We start from the raw sequence: 18,479 nt of genomic DNA on the forward strand, positions 1-18,479 counted from the left end.
AAAAAAAAATTGCCTGCGATTCATTCTTTTTCAGTTTCAAAGATATTTTATTCAGTTTCAATTTATATTTTCATTGATTTCTTGAAAAGTTACGTTCATTTTTATCGGCACAAAAATAATTCCATAAATTTTCAGCATCATTCCTCCAGTCTTCAGTCAGTGTCACATGATTCTTTTGAAATAATTATAGTATGACGATTTAGTGCTCAAGAAACATTTCTCATTATTATCAATGTTGGAAACAGTTATTTACATTTTTATTTCAGGATTCTTTGATGAATAGAAAGTTCAAAAGAACAGCATTTATCTGAAATAGAAAGCTTTTGTAACATTAAACAAAAGTTTGGGGTCAGTAAGAATTTTTATTTTATTTTTTGGGGGAAAGAAATAGTCAAGTCACCTTTATTTATATAGTGCTTTTTACAATAGATTGTTTCAAAACAGCTTTACAGAGATAACAGGGAAATAATGCAACAACGTTTGTTTCTAGAAGAAAATAGCATCACAGTCCAGCTTAAGTAAGTTCAGTGATGTTTCATTTTTGTTGTAAAAAAGTTATTAATTTAGTTAATATATAGCCGTTCTGGGGAAAACCGTGATGCCATCGTCCGTCTCAGTTCAATTCTCATATAATGGTGTCAATGCAGGTAGATCAATAATATTGTTGAATATTATTGTTGAGTATTATGTGAATTAAATGTCCCCAACTAAGCAAGCCAAAAGCCAATGGCGAATAAAGGCGAAAAAGGTGACAGTGGCAAGGAACCAAAACGTACTCGGTTACTAACGTAACCTCGGTTCTCTCTAGAGAGGGAACGAGTATTGCGTAAGTTTAGCTTACGCTACGGGAAAGATTCATCTTCTCGAGATATTGAAACCAAAAAATTATCCTTAATTTTGTATTCATTGTCAACGCAGTGCAGCAGCTAGCAGACCTAGAGCAGGCAGTCTTGCGTGCTCATTGGCTGCCCTGCGGGCATCTGCTGCAGCCTACCAGTGAGCCCCGCGTGACGTCACGCCCAATGAAGGGCGCCCGCGCCTTCATAGCGTCATAGCCCGCCAGAATGGGCGTGGCTTAGCGTATAAAAGAAGGGGCTGTAGGCTGAATTCCCTGGTTTTCGTCAACTGAAGCGAAGTCGCTCGTGGCGCGAGCACGGCCGGTTACGCAATACTCGTTCCCTCTCTAGAGAGAACCGAGGTTACGTTAGTAACCGAGTACGTTCTCTTACGAGAGGTTCTCTCGTATTGCGTAAGTTTAGCTTACGCTACGGGAACTTTTTGTCAACGCCGTGCGCGCCAAGCAACCACCCATGAGTCGCCGTGGTTTCTCGGGGAACCCAATAAGTGGAAAAAATAAGGTGGCCAGCCACGCGGGCCATCACTCGTACATAAGCACACATAGGGAATACAGAGCAGAGCACTGGTCTGTATAAGCATATAGCACATCCCTACTAGTGCAGCTCAACCAGGAGAGCTGAGTCACGTGAGAGTGGTCTGAGCATGATATATCTGGGCAGAACGCACAACTCGATTAGACTGACAGAAGTTTAGCCTGCAGGGCGGGAACTTCTAGGTTATAGAACCTGACAAAGGTAGACGGGGAGCTCCAGCCCGCCGCTACACATATGTCGTGGATAGAAATCCCGCTGGACCACGCCCACGATGAGGCCATGCCTCTAGTGGAATGAGCCCTGATGCCCAGAGGGCATTGCAGACCTTTTGACGTGTAAGCGGTCGCTATAGCGTCCACTATCCATCTGGACAGAGTCTGTTTCGAGGCAGCGAGACCTTTGGTGCGCCCACTAAACGAAACAAACAGCTGCTCCGTGCGCCTGAAAGAGGCGGAGCGCGTAGTGTAAAACCTCAGCGCCCTGACCGGGCAAAGGAGATTCACGTCTGTCTCACTGTCTGACGCTGGCAGAGCCGACAGTGAAATGACTTGCGCTCTGAAAGGAGTGCCCATCACTTTTGGAACAGAGCCATGTCTAGGTTTGAGGATGACTTTAGAGTCATTCGGCCCGAACTCAAGACACGTCGCGCTGATTGACAGCGCGTGCAGGTCCCCCACACGTTTGACTGATGACAGCGCGGTCAGAAAAACGTTTTTTAGTGATAGGTATTTTAACTCCACGGAGTCTAGTGGCTCAAATGGGTAGGCTTTCAGGGCCTCGAGGACCAAGGTAAGATCCCACATAGGAACCGACTGGGGGGCGCGGCGGATTTATCCTTCTAGCTCCCCTAAGGAAGCGGATGACCAGCTCATGTCTTCCCAGTGACTGGCCGTGCGTCGATTCTGCGAAATCCGCCACGGCCGCCACATAAACTTTGAGCGTGGATGGGGACCTCCCTTTATCCATCAGCTCTTGTAGGAAAGTGAGCAGATGCGCAACCTCGCACGTCCGCGGGTCCAGATCTCTGTCGGTGCACCACTTGGAGAACACAGACCATTTAGACGCGTAGAGCCTTCTCGAGGAAGGAGCTCTAGACTGCGTGATCGTGTTCATCACTCTTTCTGGCAGGGCAACGAGTACCCGTTGATCAACCATGCGTGCAGAGACCAGCGCTCTGGATGGGGATGCCAGATCGAGCCGCGAGCCTGAGAGAGGAGATCTGGCCTCACCGGAATAGGCCACGGAGCTGCATGTGACAGCCGTGCTAGTTCCGGGAACCAATTCTGATTCTCCCAGTGCGGAGCTATGAGGAGCACCGAGTGGCGCGTTTCCCTGATTCTCTTGATCACCTGTGGTTACAGGGAGACCGGAGGGAAAGCATACAGTGGGAGGCTGGGCCAGACCTGGGCCAGCGCGTCCTCGTTCTTCGAAAAGAACATCGGGCAATGAGCGTTCTCTTTTGACGCAAATAGGTCGACTTCCGCTCTGCCGAATAGGCGCCACAGTTTCTGGACTGTTTGGGGGTGCAGGGACCATTTCCCTGGGGGAACGTTGTCCCTGGACAGTTTGTCTGGGCCGTCGTTCAAATGGCCAGGCACATGCGCCGCCCTCAGCGAGCGCAGGTGCATCTGGGACCAAATAAGGATGCGTTCCGTCAGATTGCAGAGGTTTCTGGATCTGACACCGCCCTGACGGTTTACATAGGAAACCACAGACATGTTGTCCGAGCGGACGAGAACATGTTGGTTCTGTATGAACGGGAGGAAGCACTTCAGCGCGTTCTCGACCGCTATCATTTCCAGACAGTTTATGTGAAAACACTTCTCTTGGTCTGACCACTGGCCAAAGGCCGGTCTGCCCTCGAACAGCGCGCCCAAACCCGAGTTGGACGCGTCTGTCGAAATGACTTTCTGATAAGAGATGGTTCCCATCATCACTCCCTGCTGGTACCAGTCGGCTACTAACCAGGGCTGCAGAGCCGCTATGCAGGTCTGAGTCACTCTGATTTTCTGGCCGCCAGAAACCCAGGCTCGGCGAGACGCGCGAGCATTCAACCAGCGTTGGAGCGGGCGCATGCACAGTAGGCCCAGCTGGAGCACCGCTGCCGCTGAAGCCATACAGCCCAGCATCCTTTGAAACGTTTTCAAAGGGAGAAAGCTGCCCTTCTGGAGAGACGCGGCTAGGCGGCGAACACGGCGCGCGCGCTGTGTCGACAAACGAGCCGTCATGGCCACAGAATTCAGTTCTATTCCTAAAAAGGAAATTGACTGACTGGGCATTAATGAGCTCTTGGTCCAGTTGACCGTGAGACCCAAGCTTTCCAGGTGACTGAGAAGCACTGTTCTGTGAGATAACAGCTCCGTCTCTGACTGTGCCAATATCAGCCAATCGTCCAGATAGTTCATTATTCGCAGCCCCTGAGTTCTCAGGGGGGCGAGCGCCGCGTCCATGCACTTCGTAAATGTACGGGATGCTAGAGACAGTCCGAACGGCAGGACGGTGTATTGATATACCTGACCGTCGAAGGCGAATCTCAAAAATTGCCTGTGACGGGGTAATATCTGAATCTGAAAATAGTCATCCTTCAGATCTAGAGAAATAAACCAGTCCCTCGTGCGAACGTGCGCGAGGATTTTTCTGGTCGTAAGCATTTTGAACGGTCTTATTGCAAGCACTTTGTTCAAATGTCTCAGATCTAGGATAGGTCTGAAAGCTCCGTCCTTCTTGGGTACGAGAAAATATCGGCTGTAAAAGCCTGACTCGCTCAGAGAAGGCGGTACTTTTTCTATAGCCCCTTTGCACAGCAGTTTTGCTATTTCTGCGTGAAGTAGGTGTGCTACTTCCGCATTCACTATCGTCGCGGTCCGGGCTCGAAAGCGCGGGGGACGGCGAATGAATTGAAGTGTATAGCCCTGCTTTATTGTGCTCAGAACCCATTCTGAAATCCCTGGGATAGTTTCCCACGCAGCTATACGAGCCGCTAGGGGGCGAATGGCCTCCGGGTTCAGATCGCCGCCATTTGCGGGCTTGTGAAACTGAGCCGGAGCCGAAAGCGCGGCGCGCGCGCTCTCGGTTCTGGGCAATGGCTGCTCGCTGAAAGCCGAGACCGTCTGATTTATGTGAGGTGTCCCAATCATAAGGGATGGGGAGCATTTTATTCTCACTTTTTGACGCGCGAGCAGCGCTTTGGGCGGAAAAGCTTTCTGTAAGCGTGAGCGCGTGTGCGCGGGCACGAGACTTACAAGTGTATTTGACGCCCCGATCATAACGGATGGGGAGCGTCTTATCAATGCCCTGCGTTTTGTGATAACATTTAAACGCGCGGGCGGCGCCCGGGGGGAGGTGTGTGTTAGTAAGCGTGAACGCTCTCCGGCGGGCACGAGACTTACATTCATAACCTGTTTTATTGACCGTGTAACAGAGCGGGCAGATAGTGGGCACAGACCTGTGGACACATTTCTTATATTCAACACTCGAGCGGCTTTTCTGCGCTTTATGAGAGTGTGCTCTGTGCGTGACACGAGATTTGATGTGCTTGTGTGTAGGGGTGAACACTGGGGCGTGGGCACTTTCACTACACTTAAAACACCAACGGCGTGAGCCGGACCAGACATTATACTCTTTTTGAGATTTCTCTGGGTCGCCGTGAAAACGGCGTTTGTGTGCAGGCGAGAGGGTAAATGAACCGGCTCGTTGGCTGCCGAATGAACCACTGCAGTAGCCTGTTTGAAGGGGACTGTCAGGGAAATAACCTTTGACGGCGGTCCGGCCGCAGCGGGACGCGCGCGTCTTTTCTCTCTCTTGGTTAGGACGGCTTCGCGTGCTCAGACTTCAGCGTGATCTTTTGCCGAGGCCCTCTGGGGGGTGGCGGTCTGTGACGGCTGTCTGAGCGCGACCTAGGGCGGCCGCCCTGGCGTCGCTGCGAAGGCTGAGGCTGTGCTTGACGCTGGGTGCTGGTTCGCACCGGAGGCTGGCTCTGTCTCTCGCGAGAGCGGCCTGTGGCGGAGCTTGAGCGTCGCGGCAGGAAGAGGTTCATGGCCTGCGTGGTCTTCTGTACCTCAGAAAAACGGTCAACGATCCCGTTCACCGCTGGGCCGAAGAGACCAGTAGGGGAGAGCGGCGCGTTCAGGAAGGTGGCGCACTCAGCCTCCCTCATATCCGCAAGCGTTAACCAGAGGTGCCTCTCTGTCACAGTCAACGCGGCCATGGCTCGTCCGATGGCTTGAGCTGCGGTCTTGGTGGCGCGGAGAGAGAGATCCGTCGCGCTTCTCAGATCTGTAACCGCAGCTGGGTCCTGGCCCTTCTCGTCCCATTCACGGAGGAGGTCGGCTTGCAGGATTTGTAAAACAGCCATGGAGTGGAGAGCAGACGCGGCCTGGCCGGAGGCGGCATATGCGCGGCCGACCAAGGCGGACATGGCTCTGCATGCTTTGGACGGGAGGGCTGACCTTGACCGCCATCTCGCGGAGGGCGGACAAAGGTGCGCTGCGACCGTCTCTTCCACAGGAGGAATAGCCGTGTATCCTCTCTCGGCGGCGCCGTCCACTTGGGAGAGCGACGCGGAGGTCTGAGACTGAAGCCTCGAAGAGAAGGGTGTGTTCCACGACTTTGTCAACTCCGTGTAAAGCTCCGGTAGGAACGGAGCGGGCCTGCTTGCTGGGGCTGAACGGCGGCGACTTTGCAGGAAACATCCGTCGAGCCTGTTCGGCGCGGGTTCCTTCGGCAGCGACCACTCGATGTGTTATGCCCTAAATTAATACATGATTAACTAACTGTATTTTTTCAATGTACATTTCTGAAATGCACTTTCTGTAAAGCTGCTTTGAAACAATGTGTATTGTGAAAAGCGCTATACAAATAAATTTGAATTGAATTGAATTGATTATGATTCAGGCAGCATTATAGGTCAGAAGTCAGATTTGATTGGATTGGAACGTTCAGAATATTATCCAGTTCCATCTGGTTGAAGATCGGAGTCACACCGGTATGGAGTCGGGTTTGTTGAGGATGATGGCTGTCGTGTCGATGAAGCCTTCAGAGAGGAGAGTCTAGTTGACACAATCTCTGCTGACACTTCAGGGATGCGTTGTGGTCGTGTCTAGGTCCTCCATCTGATCTCGATCCACCCGACTATGTTAACCTCAGGATAAACAGAGAGACTAATATTAGCTTAGATGCCATTCTTCTGTAACATCGGGTACATTGGGTGTTATAGGAAGTGTTCTCGGTTCCAGCTGACCTAATTTATGAATAAGCTATTCATTTAACTCGTTCACACTTACAAATAATCGGATAGAGTAAAGAGTATGCATATTTGGCGTGCTGTCTGGAGAGGGCTCCGAGCTCTGTATTTTGGCCCGAACCCAGAGTACCCTGTACCCCCGTATCCCTGGCTGTGATAGGAACTAGCCAAGAGTGAGTCGTCGGTCTGGCGGAGGGATGCAGAAAGCTGAGGAACATAGGTGACGATATATATACAGTATAGGCCTCCTCTCGTGCTGATTGGATAGATCATTTGAACGTGCTCCTCCCAAACTTTGTTAATAAAACATAATTTCATTTTGTACATAATGTCATCATTTAATTTTATACATTTGCATCTCCTGCACTGCATCAAGCCGCATGTATAATAGCTGTCACCAATTGTATGTGTGTAAGGCTCCAATAAAATGTTAAAGGGGTGGTATAATGCCCCTTTTCACAAGATGTAAAATAAGTCTCTGATGTCCCCAGAGTGTGTATGTGAAGTTTTAGCTGAAAATACCCCACAGATTATTTTTTACAGCATGTTAAAATGGTCCCTTTTTGAGGGTAAGCAAAAACATGTCGTTTTGTGTGTGTCCCTTTAAATGCAAATGAGCTGCTGCTTCCGGCACAGAGGGCGGAGCTTCAAGAGCTTGTGTGTGTGTGTGTGTGTGTGTGTGTGTGTGTTAGCAGCTCCGATTACCTCATGCAGACACACACTAAAATGTCAGAAACTGTTTTGCCTTTTATGTTTAAACTGGAGTCGGACAATAATGGAGAGACTCAAGAAGAAGTGACAACACTTAGAATGTAACAGGACGTTTCTGAATGGTTAGTTGATGAATTTATGTTGCTGATGTGGAGTTAACTATCTTCAAGTCTTTGATTAGCATATTCTGTCATGATAATCTATAAAATCGCTTGTGTGGGAACTGTTACAAGATGCTTACAGAGTGACATGCTATTGCATTTGTGTTGCGTACTGTATTGCATGTGAAAAGTTAGATGCTACAGTAGGGCCCAATCCCAGATGGCACACTTCATGTGCACTTTCGGTCTTGTGGACTTACAATGGCTGCCGCGTGTCCGTTAAGTCCGTGAGACCGCAGTGTGTCCCATTTGTCATTTTTAGATCTCAGAAGGGTGCTCGCGAGCGCAAGGGCGCAGATGGCACTGGGAACGGGGGGGACATGACCCCCCCAGATTTATAGTGACCCGATCCGTCCCCCCCTCACTATCCCTACAAAAGGTGACCAAAATCGGTAAAACAGAGGATTAACCAATGTTTTCGCTATATGTACATTAGCCAAAGTAGAGTTTCAGAATCTTCAGAATCGGGTCGGGGCAGACGCAGGCTGATCTACACCGGTCACCATTACTTTGTGCCCACGTTCTCACTACACGCTGTTCTGTTGTCAATAAACACACGATGCCTTCATGCCACCGACGTTTACACTCTCTCTCTGTGTGTGTGTGTGTGCTACGACTCCTCCTGAGTGACGTCGCCAGGGTCCTATGAGGAGCAGGTAGCTGCCTTAATCGTGCCTGTAGGACCGGAGCGGTAACATAGTGATCATATACCATCATCTATGACTGAGCTGAGTCGGTGATTTTCTGAACTGAACAAAATCAACTGTATAAATGCCACATAAAGGCAATGAAGAGACAAAAAACAAAAACAATCACCTCGTTTTTTCAAAAAACAAACAATGTAAGTATCCTATGCCTGTTGACTTTCCCAGATGTGGCAGATTAGATTTGTTAAGGGGAATAGCTAGTCTGACAACAAGGCTTTTGCACTTAGTAAACAGCAAAATGTGGAGACCATAACTATGCATTTAGGTGAGTGGACAGAGACAAATAATGAATGAACACAAAAAGAATGGTTGGATAAATCAAACATTTTATCGCCGTCAGGAAATAATGTTTTATCTTATCATTTAACCCATTGTACTGTATAAATTGATGAGGTATGTTCACTGTCGTGTAAACCACTATAAGTAAATTTGTGTGGTGCAAGGTTTATGCAAACAACAAATAAAGGCCTACATAAACTTTTGACATCCTCTTATAGCAGGAAATCATGTTTTTTTTTATTGTACGGAGCAACGGAGGATATAGATTCTTAAACTATGGGCTATGAAAAACATTTCTTAATATGTCATACATCATTTGAAAGATATTTCTAATCTATAAATTGCAACAAAATTGTAATTAACACTTAAATTTAAATTTTTTAGTTATTCTTAGACATTTTTGAAATAGTAGTTTTAGCCATTAATTCTCAGGAATATGTTGTATTTCACATTGATATTTATTCACATTCTATAGAGGTATAGAGGGTTAACTGAAATTATAAGATTTAAACTGTTGTCCTCCTGGCCTCAGGCGATTTCTGATGACAGTAAGGCAGGCCCTAGTCAGTCAAGTGAGGATCTGCAGGAGGGCAGCCACAGTAGAAAATATGTTGTTGTTATTTTATTTTTATTTTTTGCACATAGGTTCTTTGCTTTTTTGTTCATAATGATAGACTTTGTATGCTGAGATAAGCAAATGTTTAAATAAAACATACTTTGCTGAAGACATGAAGATTTGGTGGGTGATTGGCATACTATCAGGCCTTTGTTTACCTTTGTTCATTGTTGTTTATCCATGATTTCAAACAAGAATCCCCCAATGGCTTTTTAGTGCAAATCATTAGCCCAAATTACATAAAGAAACTACTTGAGCACTAGTTAAAGCCCAAATTACATAAAGAAACTACTTGAGCACTAGTTAAAGCCCAAATTACGCAAAATAACGAATTGAGTTTAAATCATTTGCTGACAGCTTGGTCCCCCCCAGTTAAAAAATCCTATCTGCGCCACTGCGCGAGCGCCCCCTCTGCGGTCGATTTGCGCCCTTGATGCGCACTTTTGCCGAGCCCGCGCTGATGCGGACTCCACAGCAGACTTCTTCCCGACATTCAAAGCGGCGTTACGTCGCGAAAGTGCGGACTCAGAGGAAGACCGCGAGTGCTTAGGGTTCCATTTGGGACAGGGCCTAGAGCAGACTCACAAATGTGCAACTCACAAACTCTTCCTCTTCTCAACATGGACTGCGTTCCCGGGGTCGGGGTTTATGTAAATTTTAGGGTTAGTGATGATGTCACTAACCCGGGAGGAATGTCGTGTAGTCCCTACCAGCCGTTTGTTGTAGTCTTTAAAAAATGATTTATTTAAAAGCAAATATCTTCCTTTGCTTTGAACTTTGAGCGTTGTAACTTTGCAGATGTTGTTTATGCTAATCAACCACCCCTTTAAGACAATTAGTTCCTCACAAATAAATCTCTCAATGATTAAATCGGCTGTCTATTATAGACTACACAATATTATATCTTTTTTTACAATTAATTTATAAAATTATTTTTATATAAAACCATTTCCATTTATATTTTTTATTATTAATTTCCCTGGTTCAGTAGAGTGCTCTTGTAAGAAGTAGCAATAGCTGTGACAGACCTTCACCTTTAAAAAGATGCAGTCAAAGTTTATGTGAAATAAACCAGCAACTGAGCAGCTCTGAGCTTTACGGACTAAAGTGATAGTAATCAGAAATGTTTATTGAGTAGCAAATCAGCATATTAAAATGATTTCTGAAAAGCACTGAAGACTGGAGTAATGATGCTGAAAATTCAGCTTTGCCATCACAGGAATAAATTACATTTTAAAATATATTAAAATAGAAAACATTATTACAATTTAAAAGAATGGTTTTACAATATTACAGTTTTTACTGTATTTTTGATCAAATAAAATAATTGACTTCTTTCAAAAACATTAAAACATCTTGCTGACCCCAAACTTTTGAACTTTTGTAGTGTATGTTATGCACTGATCATTATAATCATGCAAATCATGTTTGGATGTAAATTGTCACGGTGTGGGTTTGTCTTGTCATGTTTAGTGGTTCCCTGTCTGTCTATTAGTCTTCCCAGGTGTTTCTGATTAGCCACGCCCCCTTGTTATCTTGTTTAGCTTGTTTGCCTGTGTATTTATACCCATGTTCTTCAGTTGGTGTTTGTCGGTCTTTGTTTGATGTTGCGAGGTTCCTAGTTCCGTGTACCTTGTTCTGTATTTACCCTGGATTACTTGTTTGTTGGATCATTAAAGTGCTTGCGATTGGATTCACTCTCTCTTAAACTGGCACATGTCTCATCTTTTGATGAGGTGTGCTTGATGGTATTCTTCCGAGGAGGGCTATCCGAGCCACTCTACTCCTTTATGCCACTCCATCACCCTAGCTGTAGTCTGAAGGAATATATCATCCAGGCTCTTTTGCTGACCGATTCTCTGTCCGCCGATACCGATCTGCCGGAGCTTATTCCTGCCAAGCTGGAGCTTCACGTCAGCCACGTCCAGCCAGAGCTTCACGTCAGCCACGTCCAGCCAGAGCTTCACGTCCAGCCAGAGACGGCCGAGCAAGAGGCCGTTCACGTCACGTCTGCCCAGCCAGAGACCGTTCACGTCAGCTCTGCTCAGCCAGAGACCGTTCACGCCACGTATGCGCCGCCGTGGCCGCCCGAGGGGTCTTAACCGCCGTGGCCGCCCGTACTGCCAGCTCCGCCCTGGTCGCCTGCGCGTCCTGCTCCGCCCTGGTCGCCTGCGCGTCCTGCTCCGCCCTGGTCGCCTGCGCAGCCTGCTCAGCCCACGTTCCATGGCCCAGGCCCCGGTTCCCCGTGCGGGCCTGGCCCTCCATCCCTCCCCCAAGTCCGCCTCCGCTTCTCCGCCCTCCTGATCTTTTTGGTGTTTTATGGGCGTCAGGAGCTGCCCATAGGGAGGGGGCTATGTCACGGTGTGGGTTTGTCTTGTCATGTTTAGTGGTTCCCTGTCTGTCTATTAGTCTTCCCAGGTGTTTCTGATTAGCCACGCCCCCTTGTTATCTTGTTTAGCTTGTTTGCCTGTGTATTTATACCCATGTTCTTCAGTTGGTGTTTGTCGGTCGTTGTTTGATGTTGCGAGGTTCCTAGTTCCGTGTACCTTGTTCTGTATTTACCCTGGATTACTTGTTTGTTGGATCATTAAAGTGCTTGCGATTGGATTCACTCTCTGCTTCATTCCTGCCTGATCGTAACATAAATATTTGCTAGTGTTGGAATAAAGCATTTATTCTCATATTGTTTTTCCTTTACTTAACAGGCTATTTTCACATTCAGGTAAACGTTCAAAAACATTGAGTCTTTTCTTGTAAACAATTTTAGGATTCTATTAAAATTAATAGGCTACAATTACACTAAATCACAACATTAATGTCTTATCTTTAAGAATAGAAAACACAAGACAAGTTGGCAGAAGAGAATATACGAAACGCTGGAGAGCAGCCAAAAATATTCTTTGTAATCCTCACCAAAATCTGACCAAAAACAAATATAGAGATATTTCATCCTCGGCCAGATCAATTTCAGTGTAGTACAGGCTGTTCCTTAAAAAAGAGTAAAAATATATCCTTAAATCAAAAGGATACACTACATAGATAAAAGCAGTGAGTTCTTTCCAGGTCATGACACTGTATTTGTCACTCTCTCTGAAGAGGATGGAGAAACAAATTCTTTGAGAGAAGATCTCATTGCATGGGCCAACAAACACCAAATCTGACACTGTGCTTGCACACCTTTGAAGACTGCTGATGCTATGTAGAATAAATCAGGAATGTAGTACAACCATTGCCTGAAAGCATTGAAAAGATGTCCTTGTGAGGTGAATTCTAGAATTCTCTGGAGATTTCTTTCAATATTGATGGACTTTTACTCTTCAAAATTGCATCATTGTCAATGTGGTCTGTTGAACTGTGGCAACATCTCCAAGATGCTTGAAGAGACCTACCTCTAAAGCTACAGTACTGTTAAAAGTCTTTGGCACTTGTGTAAAAATGCTGAGGATGCTTTCAAAAATAATGTCATAAAAATATTTCATTTATTAATTAACTTTTATTAACTAAATTAAATCAGTATTTGGTGTGAGCACCCTTTGAGTTTGAAAAAGATTTAGTCCTACATTTGCACATAGTTTTTCACGTAGGTATTTCTTCAAGCGTCTTGGAGACATTGCCACAGTTCTTCTGGATTTAGTCTGTCTCAGTTTTTTTTTTTCTGTTTCTTCATGTAATCCCAGACAGACTTGATGATGGTGAGATCAGATCTCTGTAAGGAGCATACCAGCTGTTATCAGACTCATTGTGCATACAACAATTAACTGCATTACTACAATTAATGGTAAAGAGAATGTTTGGAAATGTAAACTGATATTGCCCACTGAGACGCTACAGCAAAATATATAAATAACTGGCTTAAAACCATTTTTTTTTGGGGTGAAAATACTAACATGCCTAAGACTTTTGCATAGTACTGTATCTCTAATGATCATGTTTGATCTGTCTCTATTCTAAAAAAATCTTTTCGCTCAGCTGATTGCTCACCTGTTTCATCTTTACTTCGATTTGTAATTTCTTTGCTATTTAGGGGCCATTTACACAACACCATTTTCAACTAAAAACTGAAGACTTTTTATGCGTTTTGGCCATTCATTTACACAACAATGGTGTTTTGAGTGCCTGAAAAGGGTTTCAAAGTGCAAGTCTCAGTGTAAACAACAAAAAAGCGAAAACGATGCCATCATGCACATGCGTATTACGTGTTTCATCACCAACTTACGGCCTGGCAGCAGAAACTTACAGTATATGAGCAGAACCCAACGCTTTTAGTCGTTTTCACGGATCCGTGTGAATGGAGATCGTTTTGAGAAAGGTGTGGTCTGTACACGGAAAACTGCAGTCAAGTATGTAAGGCCAAAAGGCCAAAACGTGTGAAACTGTCATATAAACACGTAATTACGTCTTAACACGTAATTACGCATTGATGCGTATGACGTGTTAACGCGTAAATTATATAACGCAAATTATATAAATTATATATAAATTACGTGTTGGCACATTGGACTTACTGGTGTGGCTATCTTGCACCAGCACAAAGAACAGACTAAGATTGTAAATTGCAGGACTTAATCTAAAATACATTTTGAACATTGTCTTTAAAAATGAACAATGAGCATAAATAGCATAAATAATTATTGTATTATTTATTTGAAAATTTAGAAAATCATTAGTGATTAGAAATTTGTCTTGGGCTCAAAATACAGGAACTGCATCACATAAATCATAACAACACACAACAATTAAAACAATAACACAATAAAAAGCAACTGTAAACACAAATACATGAATCAGAAAGGGGGGAGGGGGTTAATCCCCTTCAATCGAACTTCTTCAATTGAGTTGCTCTCAAAACAATTAACACAACACACTAAACACACCATTATGTTGATGAAACTGTTCAGTACTCACTGCATAATGAAGCACTGCAGTCTATTCTAGTAATGCATTAATTAAAAGCAAATGTAGTATCATAAAAACTACAGGTGTGTTCTCTGTTGATTTTATAACATATTCAGCTATAGACACACAAATACACTAATGACAATACATGTTTATTGTAAAGTTTTCAATGAGGGGTTGTTATACGTTTTTCCCCCTACACCAAAAAATTACATAGCCTACACAAACATGCAGCAAATGTTTACTTTTGTAGTACTGCAATCACTGAACTTAACTGATCACGCCTCTAATTTACATCTGCCCAGAGAATTGCATCTACTTACTCACAAAATATTTTCTTATCATGCATTATGGAGGGAAAAATCATTATGAATGTTGAATCCATGGTTCTTCTCAACATCTCCATAGTCCTCTTCCATTGTTAATGGTATTGTTTAACAATGACATGCTCTTATTCCATTGAAAACAAATCCACCACAACGTTCTTGAACTTCAATTCTGAAAGATGTTTGGAAATTTACAGAACTTGCCACTTTAACACTAGAGCTACCGGAATTCTAGAATGGCCATAGCTGTCATTCTGACCATTTATATATATAGATGTACTGAATGTCATTTTTGTCATGTCATATTTACATTCGAAGCTTCTATTGACGTTTTGGAATGAAGCTTTGATAGCTGTCATCATATTAGGCCCACACAATATGATCTTTTTGTAAATGTGTACAAAGCACTCCCTCTGTCAGAACCTCGAAAAACCTCCATGAAAAGACAAACGGCATTGTTCTCTCCGCCTTGGTCACAGTGGACTTTTGATGGCACACGTGGTCAACAGCCTCAACAAACTTCTTCATCACAGTGCTGCTTCGGTTGTTGAGAGATTGAATGATCTGTGAAGGCCAACAAACATTTAAAAATAATTCAGTGTAACATTGATTTATTTTACATTTTAAAAATAGATTTTCATGTGGTTTCAGTTTGTAAAGAGTGAAGTCAGGCTGACAATTATCATTGTGCAATTAAACAAAATTATGACAATGCCCTTGGGTACATAAGGAAGATCTATAATTACCCAAGACGTCGTTTCACATACTTGTTCAGGGATGATGTGGCACTGTGGACGCCCAGTATGTCCCCCTAACTTATGGTTATGGTTTGACATCCACTTTACTTTACAGTTTTTTGACATTTTATCCAAGTATGCTTAATTTCAACTCTGTTGCAACTGCATGATTTATCTTTTTCCCTTACAGTGTGGGTACATTGAACATTAAAATATATTTGATTCCTTGTTGGTCCTATATTCATTGAAAGATTTCACATTTGAATATCCATTGTAAAAATGTCAATATAAGGCAGACATTATGTCTGATTTCAATTATTACTTATTCAAGCCACTCTTGTTTTATATTTTTATTTTTTGCATACATTTGTCCTTCACAGATTATTCACCCTGTCTTGATTCACAAGCATGACAGATGCTGATTTGGATGACCAAATAACCAACAGTGACCGAGAGGCTGTATGCCTGTTGAGGGAATGCATACTTGAACAAAGGTATTTCCATGCATGCTTATTCTTTATTCTCTTGCCTGTTTATATTGTTGTTAAACATTTTTTATATATAAATATATATATATATATATATATATATATATATATATATATATATATATATATATACATATATAACATCCACATCACTTGTGTAACAAAGTGTAATCCGGCAATTACTCTCAAGAAATCCTGTCGTCACTGGTGTGCAATGAATTCTGGGGTAGGGTAGGACATGAAGGATCCATCTGTTCATTGCCTGCGAAACAAAGGATAGATCTCTAGATCTCACCTGTTGACAGGTTGGGTTTGGACCAGAGCTTCCGTTTCAGCAGCATCAGGTCATAGTCACTAGGGAAACATCACGAACATCAGAACCCCTAGTGACCATGCCGTCGCCTGCCTGCCGTAGTACTTCCCCCTGACATGGTACTCTGGAGGACAGTACGCTGCTGTGCCTGGAGGAAATATATTTTGTCTGATACGTTTCCTTTACCGCCTAACTCATCACAGGAGTTAAAGTGCCAAACTGCAGCTTTGAGTGACAATACATACCAGAGTATGACATGTACGGCGAACTCAGAATGTCCCCACAGCCAAAGTCAATCAGCTTGACTTCAGATGTCTCGCTGTTAATAGGTAGATTGTCCAGTTTTATGTCACGGTGGAGTACCCCTAGAAGGCAGCACATGTTGGCAGCGTGAGCCGCCTGCCTCATGATACGCCATGTGTAACCCGTGTCGTGGCAAGTGTGTTACCCTCACTCTCCTCAGTAAAAGACACAGAGGGGCGTGAAAGAAGACACTGCTTCAATCTATGGACCAGCGATCAGAAGACCAGAATTCGCTCAAGAGACTGTGTTAGCAGCAAAGAAGCACAGGGACACACTGTTTAAGTTGGAAAAACAGGTAAGATATATTTTAGAGGAATAACAAGTGAATAAAATTAAAGAAAGTGTAAGTCCGTCTAATTCGAGCCAACTGCGGTCCTCGATTAGAGGTGAAGGTCACATGCGCGTTCCGTCTCTTCCAATGGCAAAGGGATTTTTAATTAAATACAATACATATTTATCTTATGTATTAACTCGTTTCATCTGACTCCATAAAATGAAAGTGTTTTTCAATGATATCTGTGCATCATTAAGTATACGTTAATGTTTGACTATTCCTTTTAACTCCAATGAAAATAAAGTCAAAGTCTGTTAGAATAATCAAATATAACAATTTATTATGTCAGGTAAATGTATTATAACAATTCCATAATCAATTGAAAGATAATCAATGCAAATCATCAAATGTTTTAGGATTAGAGAAATAGATGCAAACCCAACATTTACGAACTACATGAGCTACCTCATGGGCTATCTGAAATACAGAAAAAGCCACGGTTCCTTGCTGCATTCCATTAAATAGCCAGAACTTCTTTTCAATGGTAATTTGCATTCAGGTTACACCTTATTTTGGGGGTAGGGGAGAAAGGCCATTTGTCCACCTTTCTTTGTGTGCCAGTTTCTCTAAACTTCTAAAAAACCTTATTACCTTTTGTTTTATACTTTGGGAATGAGACATTTGTACCACTCATTCCTGAGACATTTCAAATGATACCAAACATAATACTCAATGATAATCATTCACATCAAACCATAGATATTCTTATGTGAGTTTTTATGTGTCACTGCGAGAGTGGGGGATGCGGGGAAGAAGTGTGTGTGTGTGTGTGTGATAGTTCAAATGTTAATTTGCCAAGGTCCTTTGTCTCATAGACCAGTGGTCTATCTCTTCACCCAGTTTCCAGTTTTCCAGTCTTACAGGTCCCTCCTTGACCCCGTGGGTCACATTCAGACACTTAAGGGGTCACAGTAAGACGTTTGTCGTGATTGAGATGTAACTCAACAATTGTCTTTGCAATGTCAGCATCTGTAGAAGCTCAGAGGGCTGTGTTCACCTACAGAACACCTGTTCTCACCAGGTGTATGTAGCTTGAGTCCAGCAGGTGGATGAGGCGTTCAGGCTTTCTTCCTGTGATGTGAGCAAAGTTCATAGAGTCAATCTGGACCTTTTGACTTGTTCAGTTGACGTGTCATTCCTTCATGGAGAAACTTCCACTTCCCTGGCACCTTCCCCATGATGATAATCTGTCCCTTCTTGACCAATCCTGTCACTTCCCAACGGTGCGGCTGTCTGGACAGACCTCAGTGGATGAAGGTGTTCTCCTTGGCTTCACACTGCTTTGTGTGAGACACCTGAAAAGCATCTTAAATGTCCGCTTCACGATTGAACCCATATAAACTTGAACTCGCGAAGAAATCCTTAGAAACGCATAATGCAACAAAACAACATCATGTCATTCAATGTAAAATACCATGTTCTTGTCAGCAGGTGTGAATGGTACATCTGTCTCAAATGTTTCTCAAGGTCCTGAATGGTAAGGATGTCTCATATTAAATATCCAATTCTTAAATATATATATATTTTTTGGTCTGAATTATTCAAAGGAAATGCAGCAAGAGGTCAGTGCAACTCAAATAATCAGATAAATGGTATGCATCAATACGTCTTGTAATAACAATAATATTCAAAAATAAAAAAAATATGAAGAATCACTGTTTGTTCAGGAATCTTCCAATGTAAGCCACTTATGCAAATCTAAGAAGTGACTTGGAACATGCTTGTTCATTCCTTGCAGCAGGTGTGAGATTGTGTTTGTGTGAGGGTGTGTGAGGGTGTGTGTGTGTGTGTGCGTCTGTGTGTGAGTGTGAGAGTTTGTGTGAGAGAAAGAGAGAGAGAGAGAGAGAGTGTGTGTGTGTGTGTGTGTGTGTGTGTGTGTTGTTGTTGGCTAAGTCACAGTCAATGACAGGGTTGAATTGTAAATTCTGTAATTGTTTGAAGCGCTCACACTTCAGATCTATTTGTTATGATGTTT

Source organism: Rhinichthys klamathensis, unplaced genomic scaffold, assembly GCF_029890125.1.
Source record: "Rhinichthys klamathensis goyatoka isolate OS25496 unplaced genomic scaffold, OSU_Roscu_1.1 h1tg000365l_1, whole genome shotgun sequence".
NCBI classification, from domain to species: Eukaryota; Metazoa; Chordata; class Actinopteri; order Cypriniformes; family Leuciscidae; genus Rhinichthys; species Rhinichthys klamathensis.